Source organism: Chiloscyllium punctatum, chromosome 37 (assembly GCF_047496795.1).
Source record: "Chiloscyllium punctatum isolate Juve2018m chromosome 37, sChiPun1.3, whole genome shotgun sequence".
Lineage (NCBI taxonomy): Eukaryota > Metazoa > Chordata > Chondrichthyes > Orectolobiformes > Hemiscylliidae > Chiloscyllium > Chiloscyllium punctatum.
Genome location: NC_092775.1, coordinates 56,047,255 through 56,066,597, shown reverse-complemented (window position 1 = coordinate 56,066,597; position 19,343 = coordinate 56,047,255).

The following is a 19,343-nucleotide window of genomic DNA, read 5'->3' as shown; positions in this document are numbered from 1 at the left end:
ACAGACCCTTTGGTCCAACTCGTCCACGCCAATCAGATATCCCAACCCAATCTAGTCCCACTTGCTAGGACCTCCAAACCCTTCCTATTCATATATCCATCCAGATGTCTTTTAAATGTTGCAATTGTACCAGCCTCCCCCACTTCCTCTGGCAGCTCATTCCAAACATGTACCACCCTCTGCATGAAGAGGTTACCCCTTAGATCCCTTTTATATCTTTCCCCCCTCCCATCCTAAACCTATGCCCTCGAGTTCTGGACTCCCCTACCCCAGGTAAAATATTTTGTCTATTTATCCGATCCATGCACCTTACGATTTTGTAAACTTCTCTCAGGTCACCCCTATGCCTCTGAGGCTCCAGTGAAAACAGCTCCAGCCTATTCAACCTCTCAAGGAAAGTAGTGGGAAGTTGTGTGTGGAGTCAGAGGAGATAGGGGAAGCACTAAATTAATATTTTTTGACAGTATTCACTCTAGAAAAAAAGATAGCAAAGATGATTCTCAATAGGAGTGAGAGAGACAGGGTAGTTGTCCTGGGGACTTCAACTTTCCAAATATTGAGTGGGAACACTATAGTATGAATACTATAGAGGGGACAGTTTTTGTCCAGTGTGTGCAGGAGGGCTTCCTGACACAGTATGTAGAGAGGCCAACAATGGGGCGAAGCCACATTAGATTTGGTACTGGGTAAAGAGCCCGGCCAGGTGTTAGACTTGGAAGTAGGTGAGCACTTTGGTGATAGCGATCACAATTCTGTTATGTTTACTTTAGTGCTAGAAAGGGATAGGGGTATACCACTGGGCAAGAGTTACAGCTGGGGGAAAGGCAATTACAATGCAATTAGGCAAGATTTAGGAAGCATAGGATGGGGAAGGAAACTGCAGGGGATGGGCACTTTAGAAATGTGGAGCTTATTCAAGGAAAAGCTCCTGTGTGTCCTAGATAAGTATGTACCTGTCAGGCAGGGAGGATGCTGTACAGCGCGGGAGCCGTGGTTTATGAATGGAGTGGAATCTCTGGTCAAGAGGAAGAAGAAGGCTTATGTTAGGATGAGATGTGAAGGCTCAGTTAGGGCACTTGAGGGTTACAAGGTAGCCAGGAAAGACCTAAAGAGAGAGCTCAGAAGAGCCAGGAGGAGACATGAGAAGTTGTTGGCGGATAGGATCAGGGTAAACCCTAAGGCTTTCTATAGGTATTTAAGGAATAAAAGAATGACAAGAGTAAGATTAGGGCCAATCAAGGATAGTAGTGGGAAGTTGTGTGTGAAGTCAGAGGAGATAGCGGAAGCACTAAATGAATATTTTTCAACAATATTCACTCTAGAAAACGACAATGTTGTCGAGGAGAATACGGAGATACAGGCTACTAGACTAGGTGGGATTGAGGTTCACAAGGAAGAGGTATTAGAAATCCTGCCGAGTGTGAAAATAGATAAGTCCCCTGGACCGGATGGGATTTATCCTAGGATCCGCTGGGAAGCAAGGGAGGAGATTGCCGAGCCTTTGGCATTGATCTTTAAATCGTCATTGTCTACAGGAATAGTGCCAGAAGACTGGAGGATAGCAAATGTGGTTCCCCTGTTCAAGAAGGGGAGTAGAGACAACCCTGGTAATTATAGACCAGTGAACCCTACTTCAGTTGTTGGTGAAGTGTTGGAAAAGGTTATAAGAGCTAGGATTTATATTCATCTAGAAAAGAATAATTTGATTAGGTATAGTCTGCACAGTTTTGTGAAGGGTTGGTCATGCCTCACAAACCTTATTGAGAACTTTGAGAAGGTGACCAAACAGGTAGATGAGAGTAAACTGGTTGATGTGGTGTATATGGATTTCAGCAAGGTGTTCGACAAGGTTCCCCACAATAGGCTATTGTACAAAATGTGGAGGAGTGGGATTGTGGGAGATATATCAGTTTGGATCAATAATTGGCTTGCTGAAAGAAAACAGAGGGTGGTGGTTGATGGGAAATGTTCATCCTGGAGTGCAGTTACTAGTGGTGTACCGCACGGGTTGGTGTTGGGTCCACTGCTGTTCATCATTTTTATAAACGACCTGGATGAGGGCGTAGAAGGGTGGGTTAGTAAATTTGCAGACGACACTAAGATCGGTGGAATTGTGGATAGTGATGAAGGATGTTGTAGGTGACAGAGAGACATAGATAAGCTGCAGAGCTGGGCTGAGAGGTGGCAAATGGAGTTTAATGCGGACAAGTGTGAGGTGATTCACTTTGGTCGGAGTAACCGGAATGCAAAGTACTGGGCTAATGGTAAGATTCTTGGTAGTGTAGATGAGCAGAGAGATCTCGGTGTCCAGGTACACAGATCCTTGAAAGTTGCCACCCAGATTGACAGGGTTGTTAAGAAGGCATACAATGTTTTAGCTTTTAATAATAGAGGGATCGAGTTCCAGAACCATGAGGTTATGCTGCAGCTGTACAAAGCTCTGGTACGGCCACACTTGGGTATTGTGTACAGTTCTGGTCACCGCATTATAAGAAAGATGTGGAAGCTTTGGAAAGGGTGCAGAGGAGATTTACTAGGATGTTGCCTGGTATGGAGGGGAGGTCTTATGAGGAAAGGCTGAGGGACTTGAGGCTGTTTTCATTAGAGAGAAGAAGGTTGAGAGGTGACTTAATAGAAACATATAAGATAATCAGAGGGTTAGATAGGGTGGACAGGGAGAGCCTTTTTCTAAGTATGGTGATGGCTAGCATGAGGGGGCATAGCTTTAAATTGAGGGGTTATAGATATAGGACAGATATCTGAGGTAGTTTCTTTACTCAGAGAGTAGTAAGGGTATGGAATGCTTTGCCTGCAACGGTAATAGATTTGCCAACTTTAAGTACACTTAAGTCGTCTTTGGACAAGCATATGGACGAACATGGATTAATGTAGGGTAGATGGGCTTCAGATTGGTAATACAGGTCGGCACAACATCGAGGGCTGAAGGCCTGTACTGTGCTGTCATGTTCTTTGTTCTATGTTCTATGTTCTCTCCCTTTGGTTCAAATCTTCCAACCCTGGCAACATCCTTGTAAATTTTTCTGAACCCTCACAAGTTTCACAACATCTTTCCGATAGGAAAGAGGCCAGAATTGCACACAATATTCCAACAGTGGCCTAACCAATGTCCTGTACATCCGCAACATGACCTCCCAACTCCTGTACTCAATATTCTGACCAATAAAGGAAGGCATACCAAACGCCTTCTTCACTATCCTATCGACCTGCGACTCTACTTTCAAGGAGCTATGAACCTGCACTCCAAGGTCTCTTTGTTTAGCAACACTCCCTAGGACTTACCATTAAGTGTATAAGTCCTGCTCAGATTTGCTTTCCCAAAATACATCACCTCGCATTTATCTAAACTCCATCTGCCACTCCTCAGCCCATTGGCCCATCTGATCAAGATCCTGTTGTAATCTGAGGTAACCTTCTTCACTGTCCACTGCACCTCCAATTTTGGTGTCATCTGCAAACTTACTAACTGTACCTCTTATGCTCACATCCAAATCATTTATATAAATGATGTAAAGTAGTGGATCCAGCACCGATCCTTGTGGCACTCCACTGGTCACAGGCCTCCAGTCTGAAAAGCAACCTTCCACCACCACCCTCTGTCTTCTACCTTCGAGCCAGTTCTGTATCCAAATGGCTAGTTCTCCCTGTATTCCATGAGATCTAACCTTGCTAATCAGTCTCCCATGGGGAACCTTGCCGAATGCCGTACTGAAGTCCGTATAGACTACGCCTACCACTCTGCCCTCATCAATCCTCTTTGTTGCTTCTTCAAAAAATCAGCAGTCTGTCTATGTAGCAATGACAGAAATTGCTGGAGAAACTCAGCAGCATCTGTGGAGAGAAAACAGAGTTATGTCTTGAGTCCATTGACCCTTCTCTGGCTTTAACCATTTTTTTACCCCCAAGTGTCAAATTGCTTTCATTTTGGATGAATTTCTCCAAAATATTTTAGAGTCATACAGCACAGAAACAGACCCTTTGGTCCAACTCGTCCATGCTGACCAGGTTTTCTAAACTGAACTACTCCCATTTGCCTGAACTTGGCCCACATTCCTCTCGACCTTTCCTACCCATGTACCTGACCAAATGTCTTTTAAATATTATAAATGTGCTTGCCTCCACACTGTCAAAAGTAGCTAAGCTAGCTGTACATAGAGTATAGAACAGTAAAACACAGTCCAGTCCCTTTGGCCCTCAATGTTGTGCCAGCCTTTTGTTCTACTCTAAGATCAGACTAATCTATATACCCTTCATTGTATTAACATCCATGTGGTAAAAACAATGACTGCAGATGCTGAAAACCAAATACTGGATTAGTGGTGCTGGAAGAGCACAGCAGTTCAGGCAGCATCCAACGAGCAGCGAAATCAACGTTTCAGGCAAAAGCCCTTCAATGTCCCTAATGTATCTGACTGTACTACCACTGCTGGCAGTGCATTCCATGCACCCACCACTCTCTGTGCAAAGAACATATCTCTGACATCTCCCCTAAATCTCCCTCCAATCATCTTAAAATAATGCCCTCTCATGATAGACATTTCTGCCATGGGAAAAAGGCTCTGACTATCCACTCTAATCTCTGCCTCTCATCATCTTGTACACCTCTATTAATTCACCTCTCATCCATCTGGTTCCAATGAGAAAAGCCTTAGCTCCCTCAACCTTTCTTCATAAGACCTGCCCTCCAGTCCAGGCAGCATCCTGGTCAATCTCCTCTGCACCCTCTCTAAACCTTTCACATCCTTCCTATAATGAGGCAACCAGAACTGAACATAATATTACAAATGTGGTCTAACCAGTGCCCTATGGAGCTGCAGCATAACCTCGTGGCTCTTTAACTCTATCCCCCTGCTGATGGATCAACACACCATACGCCTTCCTAACAAACTTATCATCTTAGGTTGGCAACTTTGAGGGATCTGTGGAATGGACCCCAAGATCCCTCTGTTCTTCCACACTACCAAGAATCCTGCCTTTAACCCTGTGTTCTGCATGCAAATTCGAGCTTGCAAAGTGAATCACTTCTCACTTTCCCAAGTCAAACTCCACCTGTCACTTGTCAGCTCAATTCTGCATCATGTCAATGTCCCGTTGCAGCCCTCCACATTATCCACAACTTCACCAACCTTTGTGTCAATGGCAAACTTACTAACCCACCCTTCCACTTCCTCACCCTAGTCATTTATAAAAATCACAAACAACAGAGGTGCCAGAACGGGAACCTGTGGATCACTACAGGTCACTGAGCTCCAGGCAGAATACTTTCCATCCATCATCATGAGCTTAAAATGTGTTGCTGGAAAAGCACAGCAGGTCAGGCAGCATCCAAGGAACAGGAGAATCGACGTTTCGGGCATCAGCCCTTCTTCAGGAATGAGGAAAGTGTGTCCAGCAGGCTAAGATAAAAGGTAGGGAGGAGGGACTTGGGGGAGGGGCGTTGGGAATGCGATAGGTGGAAGGAGGTTAAGGTGAGGGTGATAGGCTGGAGTGGGGGTGGGGGCGGAGAGGTCAGGAAGAAGATTGCAGGTTAGGAAGGTGGTGCTGAGTTCGAGGGATTTGACTGAGACAAGGTGGGGGGAGGGGAAATGAGGAAACTGGAGAAATCTGAGTTCATCCCTTGTGGTTGGAGGGTTCCTAGGCGGAAGATGAGGCGCACTTCCTCCAACTGTCGTGTTGCTATGGTCTGGCGATGGAGGAGTCCAAGGACCTGCATGTCCTTGGTGGAGTGGGAGGGGGAGTTGAAGTGTTGAACTACGGGGTGGTTGGGTTGGTTGGTCTGGGTGTCCCAGAGGTGTTCTCTGAAACGTCCCGCGAGTAGGTGGCCTGTCTCCCCAATATAGAGGAGGCCACATCGGGTGCAGCGGATGCAATAGATGATGTGTGTGGAGGTGCAGGTGAATTTGTGGCGGATATGGAAGTATCCCTTGGGGCCATGGAGGGAAGTAAGGGGGGGGGGTGGTGGCGCAAGTTTTGCATTTCTTGCGGTTGCAGGGGAAGGTGCCAGGAGGGGAGGTTGGGTTGGTGGGGGGTGTGGACCTGATGAGGGAGTCACAGAGGGAGCGGTCTTTTTGGAACACTGATAGGGAAGGGGAGGGAAATATATCCCTGGTGGTGGGGTCCGTTTGGAGGTGGTGGAAATGACGGCGGATGATACGCTGTACATGGAGGTTGGTGGGGTGGTAGGTGAGGACCAGTGGGGTTCTGTCCTGGTGGCGGTTGGAGGGGCGGGGCTCAAGGGCTGAGGAGTGGGAAGTGGAAGAGATGCGGTGGAGAGCATCGTCGACCACGTCTGAGGGGAAATTACGGTCCTTGAAGAAGGAGGCCATCTGGGTTGTACGGTTTTGGAACTGGTCCTCCTGGGAGCAGACGCGGCGGAGACGAAGGAATTGGGAATATGGGATGGTATTTTTACAGGGGGCAGGGTGGGAGGAGGTGTAGTTTAGGTAGCTGTGGGAGTCGGTCGGTTTATAGTAAATGTCCGTGTTGATTCGGTCGCCCGAGATAGAAATGTTCCTTGGATGCTGCCTGACCTGCTGCGCTTTTCCAGCAACACATTTTCAGCTCTGATCTCCAGTATCTGCAGTCCTCACTTTATCCATCATCATGAGCCTACCATGGGGAACCTTATCAAACGCCTTGCTAAAATCCACATACATCACATCCACTGCTCTACCTTCATCAATGTGTTTTGTCAGATAATCAAAGAATTCAGTCAGGTTTGTGAGGCATGATCTGCCCCTCACAAAGCCATGCTGACTATCTCGAATAAAACTATGGTTTTCCAAGACATAAATCCTGTCTCTCAGAATCCTCTCCAGTACTTTGCCCACTACTGACGTAAAACTGAGTGGTCTGTAGTTCCCAGGATTACCCCTATTCTCTTTCTTGGACAAAGGAATAACATTTGCACCCTCCAATCATCTGGCACTACTCCACTGGAGAGTGAGGATGCAAAGATCACTGCCAAAGGTGCAGCAATCTCTTCCCTCGCTTCCTGGTAGTAACCTTGGGTATATCCCATCTGGCCCAGGGGATTTGTCTATCCTTATGTTTTTCAAGATTTTCAGCACATCCTCCCTCCTAATATCAACCTGTTCTAGCATATCAGTCTGTTTCACACTGTCCTCAGAAACATTAAGATCCTTCTCAGTAGTGAATACTGAAGCAAAGTATTCATTATGGACCCCCTAACTTCCTCTGACTCCAGGCACAAGTTCCCTCCACTATCCCTGATCAGCCCTACCTTCACTCTGACCATCCTCTTGTTCCTTGACGTAAGTGTAGAACACCAATAAAGCATTTTCATTGTCCATTTCTAGCTCTCCCCCATCCATTCTTCAGTTCCTTCCTGGCTATTCTGTAACCCTCCAAAGTCATGCCTGAGCCTTGCCTCCTCAACATTAAGTAAGCTTCGTTCTTCCTCTTGACTCGATGTTCCACATCCCTTATCACCCAAGGTTCTTCCAACCTACCACCCTCTCCTGGCCTCAGTGGGACAAAGCTGTCCGGCACACTATCAGCGGGTGCTTCCTAAACAACCTCCATATTTCTGTTGTGCATTTCCCTGAGAACATCTGTTCCCAGTTCAAGCACCCCAGTTCCCGCCTAATTGCATTGTAATTCTCCCTCCCCCAATTAAATATTTTCCAAACCATCTGCTCCTATCCCTCTCCATGAGTATAGTAAAGGCCAAGGAGTTGTGATCACTATCATCTAAATGCTCTCCCATCAAGAGATCTGACATCTGGCATGGTTCGTCGCGAAGCACCAAATCCAATATGGCCTCCCCTCTAGACAGCCTATTTACATATTGTGTTAGGAATCCTTCCTGGTCACATCTGACTAAAACTGCTCCATCCAGTCTATTTGAACTAAGTAGGTTCCAATGAATATTAGGGAAGTTAAAGTCAGCCATGACAACAACCCTGTTACTTCTACACATTTCCAAAATATGCCACCCAATCTGCTCCTCCATGTCTCTGTTGCTATTGGGCGGCCTGTAGAAAACCCCTAATAAAGTGACTGCACCTTTCTTGTTTCTGACTCCCACCCACACTGACTCTGCAGACAAACCCTCCTCGATGACCTCCCTTTCTGCAGCTGTGATAATATCCCTGATTAGCAATGCCACTCCCCATCTCTTTTATCTTCCGCCCTATTCCTTTTGAAATATCTAACCCCTGAAACATCCAACATTGCCCATGTGATATCCAAGTCTCCATAATAGCCACAACATCATAGTTCCAAGTACTGATCCACGCTCTGAGCTCATCACTCTTATTCCTGATACTTCTTGCATTAAAAAAGACACACTTCAACCCATCACACTGACTGCACCTTTGCCCTATTGAGTGCCTATCCCTCCTCACAGACTCTCTGTACACTGTATCTACCTATTCACTACCTACTCCATTATCTGATCCAAAGCTCTGGACCCCACTTCCCCTACCACCCCACCTCCTGCCAATCTAGTTTAAATCCTCCCAGAGAGCTCTAGCAAAACTCCCACCTAGGGTATTGGTATCCCTTCAATTCAGGTGCAACCCGTCCTCCTTGTACAGGTCCCACCATCCCCAGAAGGTATCCCAATGGTCCACATATCTGAAGCCCTCCCTCCTACACCAGCTCTGCAGCCACATGTTCATCTGCACTCACTCTCTGTTCCTCACCTCACAAGCACGTGGCACTGATAGCAATCCTGAGATTGATACTCATCCTGCCTTCCAAGTTCCAACCTAACTCCCTATATTCTCTTTCCATGTCCTCCTCTGTTTCTCTACCTATTTTATTGGTACCAAAGTGTACCATGCCTTCTGGCTGCTCTCCCTTCCCCTTAAGAGTCGTGAAGACCCGATCCGAGACATCCCTGACCCTGGCACCTAGGAGGCAACACACCATCCGGGAGTTTTGCTTGCAACCACAGAATCTTCTGTCTGCTCCTCTGATGATTGAATCTCCTATCACTATTGCTATTCTTTTCTTCCACCTTCCCTTCTGAGCCACAGTGCTAGGCTCAGTGCCAAAAACCTGGTCTCTGTGGCTTTCCCCTGATAGATCAATCCCCCCCAACAGTGCCCAAAATGGTATGCTTATTATTGAGGGGAACCACCAGGGAGGTGTCCCTGCACTGTCTGCCTATTCCCTTTCCCTCTCCTGATGGTCACCCAGCTACATTTATCTTGTAATTTAGGTGTGACTACCTCCCTATAACTCCTCTCTATCACCTCCTGAATGATCCAAAGTTCATCCAGCTCCAGGTCCCTAGCACAGTCTATGAGGACCCACAGCCCAAATATATCAGTTCACGTGCCCAGCAATCCCCGTGTCTGCGCCCACTCCTGTTGAGTCTTTGTGCTCCGCCCATTCACGAATAAGTCTTTAAGAGGAAAATTTACCTTCTCAGCAGCCCCCGCCCCCCCTCCCCGGTCCTTGCTCTCACCGTTCCCGCTGCAAATGGAGGCCGCTGATCCATGAGGTAATTCTTTAAGAGGATGCAGATGCCAGGTTTATTCTAGCACATTTTTTGAACAGGTCTGAAACACTTCCTTTGCCACGCCCCTTTGACACCACTTGCTTCTTCAAGAAGGATTGAAAATTTCTGACCAGAACAGCCATAATTTCTGGATTGGCATCTGTTAGCAATCTAGGATGCATTCCATTTGGATCAATGGCTTTTCAACTTCAAGCAATAAGAGGAAGTGTACCATAAAGGGTTAACTAGACTATAAATGTATACCTACTGAGCATGTGTGAAGCAGAAATGTCAAAGCCACATCTTGTCATATGGAACTGGAGTGTGAGTCTGTAGGATTTCAGAAAATGCCCTCTCTTGCAATCCCTGGTTTGCAGTTATATTTAATAATGCCTTTTAATGTTCACTTATAATAGTGTAGACCTTACCTTACTACTCAAAGTAGTGATTTAGTGTACCTTGAGCACTAGAGGCAGCATAGAATCCATTATCTGGTATAGAGTAAGTGGTCACTAGAAGAAAAGATTAAGTTTAAAAGCACAGAGTTTGGAGCACTGGAGTCTGAGTGAACTGGGTATAGCAACTGAATACAGTGAAAAGAGAGTATAGCCAAGTATGTGTTATGTAGTATTTTCAACAGTGTGCATGCTTGGAGTTCAAAGAGAGTAAATACCTTGATGTGGGAGAAGGAACCGCATGTGTGTAACCACTTGGTTAGGTAGAGTGGGTAGATCAGAGAACTCAGATTTCTCCAGTTTCCTCATTTCCCCTCCCCCCACCTTGTCTCATTCCCAACCCTCGAACTCAGCACCGCCTTCTTGACCTGCAATCTTCTTCCTGACCTCTCCGCCCCCACCCCCACTCCGGCCTATCACCCTCACCTTAACCTCCCTCCATCTATCCCATTCCCAATGCCCCTCCCCCAAGTCCCTCCTCCCTACCTTTTATCTTAGCCTGCTGGACACACTTTCCTCATTCCTGAAGCAGGGCTCATGCCCGAAACGTCGATTCTCCTGCTCCTTGGATGCTGCCTGACCTGCTGCGCTTTTCCTGCAACACATTTTCAGCTCTGATCTCCAGCATCTGCAGTCCTCACTTTCACCTAGATCAGAGATGGGGTCTGAAACTATTTGGGGAAAAAAAACTGGAAATAAGGGTAAGCTCCAAAAGATTGGGAGGAATTGAAAAAGAACATTGATAACACTGAAAGATTGTTTCTGGAAGCTGTGGTGAAAGGTATTAGTGCTGCTCTTTTCACCTTAGAGTTTGTGAGTTTCTGCTGCAATAATCAATGAGAAGTCAATTGCCTAAACTGGATGATCTATGAGTCATCTATTTAGTCACAAGAATAATTACCACTACAGGAGACCAATCACTTGCTCAAGGTAAAAACGGATGGGCAATTCAGGCAGCTTTGAGTTACTAATCCAAGGAAAGTAGGAAATAGAGGTCCTTCATTCTGCATATGTGTCACAATTGTACTTTGATAAAGACTACAGTTAGCAGAGCTTGCCACAACACTTAGACAGTGTTTGCCAGTCATATCTTCCTGCAGTCTAAATCTAGACAAGGTGTTTTACACAGATTACTGCTTTGCCTCGTATTAAGAAAACTCAATACACTATAAAAAGGGATTCAGAAAAAAAATCAATGCTAAACAGCAAGAAACCCCAATAACTTGTTTGGACGTACTAGCCCAAATCTTCTGGTCTCAGATTGACTATGCAGAAACAGCACAGGAAATTGAAATGTCTGATGGGCAATCATCTTGGTTTTGAAACCCTCCAAAAGATTCCACAGCTCTGGGTTAATGGGTTCCAGCTGACTTACCTTGATAGTTAGCTATGAAATATTAAACCCTGTTCTGACTCCCGCCTAATTTAAAAATTGACACATCAGTAACACTTTATTTCCCCCAGACCACCACCTTCTGACAGACACCTAACACCATCCAACGTTAGGATTCAATCCGACCTGAGCTCCTCCTGCATGAACTTGGACTTGATCCCACCTGATTCCCAGGACCAAATCCATCCATTGACCTGTGCTTCCGCCCCCCCCCCCCCCGCCCCCAACGCTAACTGCCCTGAGACCTACACTAGGTTCTCACTCAATTAGCTGCCACCCTACACCTAACCCTAGTACCCTATCTCTCACCCACTTGGAACCCTAACCCTCTTAATTACTTGCTGGACCATCTGCCACCCTACTCTGCATGCACCAGCTACCCTATACCCCTCACCCACCTGCCATCTTACCTTCATCTAACTGCCGCTATACTCCCTCTTAATTTATAAGCTAATCTTCTTCCTGCAATTGTCAAAGTTGCTGCTTGACCATTAAATCTTGGAAAACAACAGCAAATTTTGGGATAAAGGATTGTGGCTTCAACACTGATCCATTGCTAGCTGTATGGATTCCTGACCTGGACAAGTCAGCTTCAGCTGAGAAGGCATTCGAGAGCTCCTACAGAGATAAGTGTGTGAACCTTTGGCTAGCTAGGAACACCCTGATGGATGTTCTGAGCCAGGAAGAATAGACCCAGAAAGATACAAGTACTGGTCAGGTACATTAATCACAAGCAGCAACAACACCAACAGCAGCCATAGACAATAAAATAATGTTACTTTTAATGTGTCTTATGCAGAAACAAATGTGCCTTTTGCCCAAGCAAATTCAGACCTATGCACAATTGCAACAGTAAAACAACTGGTAATTCAGTCACTGCTAATATTACGAAATGTAAAGTTCACATGAACTGATGAAAGAAAAGAAGCAACTCTGATAGGTATCTTCAGTTTCTGTGTTTTTTTAAATGACTCATTGGTATTACATATTGATGTCTGCAGTGTGGTCTCTGCAACAGTATTATGCAATATTTGGCATTCAGTTACAATTTTTACTCCATTTTGGGGGGAATAATGCAAGATCTCACCCAACTTCAACTGGTCCATATATTTGAGGTGCTGCTTTATCATCCTAATGTCTGCTCACTGAGGGCCCTGTTCATCCATGTGCCTTGATTCATCATTTCTCTGCTGAGTTTTATAATTTTGCAAAAGTGTCTGCAACAATGATAACCCCATACAGTCCATAGCTAGGAACGTAGAACATAGAACATTACAGCTCAGTACAGGCCCTTTGGCCCTCGATGTTGCACCGACCTGTGAAACCAATCTGAAGCCTATCAAACCTACACGACACCATTATCATATATTTATCCAATGACCATTTAAATTCACTTAAAGATGGCGAGGCAACTACTGTTGCAGGCAGGGCTTTCCACATGGCCCTTTCCACAGGGCGGCACGGTGGCACAGTGGTTAGCACTGCTGCCTCACAGCGCCAGAGACCCGGGTTCAATTCCCACCTCAGGCGACTGTCTGTATGGAGTTTGCACATTCTCCCCGTGTCTGCGTGGGTTTCCTCCGGGTGCTCCGGTTTCCTCCCACAGTCCAAAGATGTGCAGGTTAGGGTGGATTGGCCAATCTAAATTGCCCGTAGTATTAGCTAAGGGGTAAATGTAGGGGAATGGGTGGGTTGCGCTTCGGCGGGGCGGTGTGGACTTGTTGGGCCAAAGGGCCTGTTTCCACACTGTAAGTAATCTAATCTAATCTAATCTAATCTAAAGAAACTACCTCTGTAACCTGTACCTCTGTAACCTGTACCTCTATCACCCCTCAATCTAAAGCTATGTCCCCTTCGTGCTAGCCATCACCATCTGAGGAAAAAGGCTCTCATTGTCCTCCTTATCTAACCTTCTGATTATCTTGTATGTCTCAATTAAGTCACCTCTCAACCTTCTTCTTTCTAACGAAAACAACCTCAGATCTCTCAGCCTTTTCGCATAAGACCTTCCCTCCATACCAGGCAACATCCTGGTAAATCTCCTCTGCTGTACATCTGTACACAATACAGTTCAAGTGCAGCCGCACCAGTGTTTTGTCCAGCTGCAACCTGACCTCATGGCTCCGAAGCTCAATCCCTCTACTATTAAAAGCTAACACACTGGACACCTTCTTAACAACTCTACCAACCTGAGTGGCAACTTTCAGGGATCAATGCACATGGACATCGAGATCTCTTTGCTCATCCACACGACCAGGAATCTTACCATGAGCCCAGTACTCTGTATTCCTGTTACTCCTTCCAAAGTGAATCATCTTACACTTTTCTGCATTAAACTTCATTTGCCACCTCTCCACCCAGCTCTGCAGCTTATCTATGTCCCTCTGTAACCTGCAACATCCTTCTACACTGTCCACAACTCCACCGACTTTAGTGACATTCACAAATTTATTAACCCATCTTTCTATGCCCTCATTCAGGTCATTTATATAAATGACAATCAGCAATGGCCCAAAAATAGATCCTTGCGGTACACCACTAGTAACTGAACTCCAGGATGAACATTTCCCATCAACCACCACCTTTCAGCTAGCCAAGTTTTGATCCAAACCGCTAAATTTACCCTCGATCCCATTCCTCAGTCTTTTCTGCAATAGCCCACAGTGGGGAACCTGATCAAACACCTTACTGAAATCCACATACACTACATCAACTGCTTTACCCTCATCCACCTGTTTGGTCACCTTCTCAAAGAACTTAATAAGTTTTATGGGGCATGACGTACCCTTCACAAAACCATGTTGACTATTCCCAATCAAATTATTCCTTTCTAGATGATTATAAATCCTATCTCTTAGAACCCTTTCCAACACTTTTCCCACAACTGAAGTAAGGCTCACAGGTCTATAATTTCCAGAGTTGTCTCTAACTCCCCTTCTTGAACAAGGAAACAAAATTTGCTATCCTCCAGTCGTCTGGCACTATTCCTGTAGAGAACGATGATATATAGTGGCTCGGTGGCTAGTACTGCTGCCTCACAGCGCCAGAGACCCGGGTTCAATTCCCACCTCAGGTAACTGTCTGTGTGGAGTTTGCACATTCTCCCCGTGTCTGCGTGGGTTTCCTCCGGGTGCTTCGGTTTCCTCCCACAGTCCAAAAATGTGCAGGTTAGGTGAATTGGCCATGCTAAATTACCCGTAGTGTTAGGTGAAGGGATAAATGTAGGGGAATGGGTCTGGGTGGGTTGCTCTTCGGCGGGTCGGTGTGGACTTGTTGGGCCGAAGGGCCTGTTTCCACACTGTAAGTAATCTAAGTATAAAAATCAAAGCCAATGGCTCTGCAGTCTCCTCTGTAGCTTCCCAGAGAATCCTAGGATAAATCCTGCCTGACCCAGGGGACTTATCTATTTTCACACTTTCCAGAATTGCTAACACCTCCTCCATGTGAACCTCAATCCCACCTAGTCTCGTAGCATAGGAACACAGCCCCTCCAAATTAAAACCAGCTGGTTGCATGGTAGTCATTTTCAGCTGGAAGTATGGTTAATTGCCTAAAGTTGAGACTTCTACCACCATCCAAGGAGGGTGTCTTGCTTTAGAGGGCTGTCAGTCAATCTGATTGATCTGCAGCTGTGTGAGCAGTGACCGCTGTTTGACAACAGCAGTCTCTGAACAAAAGGAGGTTATTGAGACAGGACATAAACTAAGTCTGGGGTATTGGCAGATCCCTGGAAAGGGTTTGAGGGGTGGGTTTGCCAGACCAAGGGTAAAGTTAAAGGCGTGTGTGTGGAACATGGCCTCGAAAGTGTGCCTGCAATGGGCACAGGAAAATCCCCAACACCAAAGGAGGTTTTCCCTTTTATAGCCGATTAGTCTCCTGCACTAAAAGCTACCCAGCTTCCCTCATGGCGCAAGTCTCCACCCGCTGTCAGAAAAATAGTGGCATTTACCAACTTTCTATCCTCTCCCTACTCTCAAATACGTTGCTTTGTCTGTCAAATTCACTTCAGGCTCTGTCTATTCTATTAATGTCTTCCAAAATCCTCAATTAAGTCAGTCTTTAACTTTCAATATTCCAGAGATTACAACTTTATGAAATCTGTTCTCAAAATGTAACCCTTGCAGCCTTAATGCCATTCAGGTAAATCTGTGACATACGTGTATCCTTTCTAAAATGTGATAGGAAGAAATGTCAGATGTGGCACAGCCTCCCTTTACACTCTAACCCTCTGGTTAGACAGGCTAACATTCTATTAACTTCCATATTTTTTGTACTTACATTTTGATAATCTGAGTACATGGGCCCACAAATTTCTTTTGACTCCTATTGTTATACTGAATGCACTGATCTGTGCATTTTTTGGTACTAAATGGATGCCTTCACACTTACCTGGCTTGAAGTTCATTAGCCAATTTTGTCCAAGTACTTGATGTCTTTTTGTGGTTTTATGTCTCCATTTTCATGGCTTACTTTGTCATAAATCTGTATGTTGTCATCAAAATGGGATATGTGGCTTATATTGTGTTACCTAAATCATTAATAAATATGTGAATAGTTGACATCTCAGCTTGGATCCTGTCAGAACACTGTTAGTTACCTTCTTCCAAATCAAGTACTTACATATTATTTCTACTCTTTTATTAACACTTCAACATGTTTCTTACATGGTCAAATACTTTTCCTTCAGGTGTTCTGACTAAGACTTTGGTTGATCTGTTCCTCTAGTACCTGTTGCCTCTGACTTTCTGACTAATAACCAGATCTTTTGTCCAGTGTTAAAGTTGACAGTGGCTTTGACCTGTGTCTAGAGTTGTACCACTTCTATTTATTTTTGCTGTGATTTTATTTTTTTCTATTACCTTGTGGTCTGAGAGTTTAAGATTAGCTTGAGATTGCACTTTAGCACGTCTGCTTTCAGTTTTTTTCCTCTTAATAATCTAGCTGGTAAACATCTAATATTAAAGGCATTGCTCTTTAACAAAGAAGTGTTAATTCCCAGTCTGCGTTCTTTTGCATCAATGACTTTAGTCTCGATCACCATCCCTGCTTTTGTTTGACTAAGGATGAAGTGGAGAACTTGTCATCTGATAATTTGTTAACCGATAGCTGCGTTTGGAGTGGAGTTCTCATTCACAAACTGACTTCTGCTATCTCACACTAGTTCCTCTGGTTACAATGTGCTGCAGGGATTTGTTTCAGGACTTGATCACCTTGTCTGCAGTGGCTGAATGATGCCTTGTTACTTTAACTCATCTTGTGCAAAAAAAACTACAAGGGCAAAAAAAAAATCTGCCCTTTGAAATTTTGAGGAGCTTAATGGCGCTGTTGGCACTTGACTACTTGTGGCACAAGTGTGATACAAGATGAAACTTTCTATTTCTTTTGAATACCTGGCCACCACATAGATTGTTGAGCTCTTGTTCTGCATTTTGCGATTCCTAACTATTACCAATGGAGATACTGTACAATCTCATTTCATTGGTTATGGTATGATCATTCTAAGGTTGTGTACCAATAGGCCTTCCAAAATCATTAAGTATAGTTTTAGCTGGTGAGGCCTTTTGATCTGCTGGTCCATCTTTCAGCCATCCTTCCAGACAGAGTTCACTCTTCTTCAATGTTTGAACTCCACACGTATTTCTCTGAATTTCCCTCAGTTGCTCTCTGCGTATTAGGTTTGTACAGGACAATCAGGCTCCATTTCTTACAAATCTTCTTCCACTTCCAAAGAAGATTCATATCACACACATAATATTAACGCAGTTTCTCTTGCCACAAATGTTGCCAGACCTGTTGAGATTCTCCAGCATTCTCTGTTTTTGTATTACATTTCCACCCCCTGCGGTATTTTGCTTTTAATTAAAACTTCTTTGTCTGCTTGATTCATTGCTGCCCTTGAGAATTTTTCAATCAATAATAACACCTTTCTTTGAACACAGACTATTACGCAGTTGCACCTCACCTGTCTAAGCAATGGCTGTTTTGTAATTTCCTTTTATCTTTATAATGGCTATGGTCCCCCTCAACATGGAATCTCCATCCAATGAGATAGTCTGTAAACCTTTCACATGCTTATTTAACTTCCTTTTCTGTAATATTTGCATACCTTGGTTCAGTTTCTGTTAAAACTCTCTGTGTGAAATATACAAATTTTGTTGTACCACCTGCTCCAAGACCTGTCAATGATGCATCCACAGTTACTATAGTGAACGATCCTAGATTGGAATGAATTACAACATCAGTGGGAAGAAACTTTGCCTTAATTTTTGGAAAAGCTGCTGTTTCTGGTCTGTCTGCTCTCATGCTGTTGCTGACATCTTTTCAAAAGGTCTCTTATTTTTTTTGAATGAGACTGGCTGAGTTAGGGATGGACTTTCCCACTTGATTTAACATGCTTAGGGGGCACAGTACATCATTTAACTACTCTGACGTTGGAAATTCACATATGGCTCTTGGTTGCATGGGAACCACAGTGATGCTTTGGTCCTTGGATGAGTTGTCACAAAAAATGTGATTGACTTTTTTGAGAATTGGCATTTAACATCAATTGTAACACTCATGCCCTTAACACTTCCCTGTCCCTCCGGTCGTGCTGTTTCTTCGTTTAACTAGGCACAAAGGTATTGTCCAAGTGACAAATAGTTCCCAGACTTCCTTTCAGAATTCTTGACATCAGTGTCTGAAACATTTCTGGTGTGGGGGAATGGTGATATATCCAATGGTAATCAGTTAAAACAATACTGGTCGAATGGTGTAGCGAATGAAGTCAGCAGCCTCAACTCTCATTTTAGGGATATCTGCCCAAATCTAAGTCTACTTTAATAAAGAAATTTCTTCTTTCTAATTTGTTTAGAGACAAAAAAAACTGTAAATGCTTTCTAATTTGGCCAAACTGTTATTGACTGTCGATGTAGGATGGATTTCTCTTAACTTCTATTCTTAACTGAGTGAGATCCAAGCACAATCTTCGTTTGTTTTGGGAACAGTTACTCACCTTGAGCACTGTTGTGTCAACTGATTCACTGGTGATCTGACCCTGCTTTTTGTCATCGTCTCCAATTGAGATTTTACCTTTCTCAATTGAGGATGAGAAATTTTCCTTGGATTGCAGAGTAATGTGATACTCCTGTCGAAGTCTCTCAATAGTTTTGGAAATTCTTGTTGAAATTATCTCCTCTTTTTATTCTGGAATACTGTGTACATTTTGTCTGAGACACCTAATCAAATGTTTGCCTATTTGATTGTGAAATGTTTTGATTCTCAGTATGAAGAGTATCTCACTGACATCTTATCCTTTGTCACTCAGCTTTGTGGTGATTTGATCATACACTGAAGATCTGTGCCCCTTGCTTTTTGCAGCTTTACATTCAGGAAGATTGAACTTTCAGACTTTAACAATGAGGAGCTGTTAGCCTGTATTAAAACTGCTGTTCCTGTGTCAAGTTTAAGTGCTGCATCAAAACCTTGGTATGTGTAATAGTCCAGAATATCTCTTGACTCTGACCTCACGTAGGAATGTTGTCTTAACTTATTTTGTCCATCCTTAATTTCCTGGACATTTTTGTTGCTATATCATTTCCACATTTTCCTTTGGTAGGATCTTTCCTTTGTCTCTGTGGTGATGGAAGTGATGTTACCTCACAATATCTTTTGAGGTTCATGGAAATGTGGGCATTTCTAGCTAGCCCAGTATTTATTGTCATCCCTAGTTACCCTTACGGGAAGTGGTAGTCAGCTGCCTTCTTGAACTGTCTGCAGTCAATTTAAACATTGGTCACATCCTAGCACTTAGCTCCCTTTGTGCATGTGATGCTGCTTTGACCTACATCTTGGATAACATGAACCATGACACTGATTCCTGCTCTTTGGCATTTTGGTGGGCTATTGGGAAGTTCGTAATTCCATTTTGGGCCTAAACAATCTGATCAAGTCAGAAGAATGTTTCCTCGAAGCATAGACTGAATTTTGGCCCTGTTCTTGACCCAAGTAGCATATTGTAATAGAA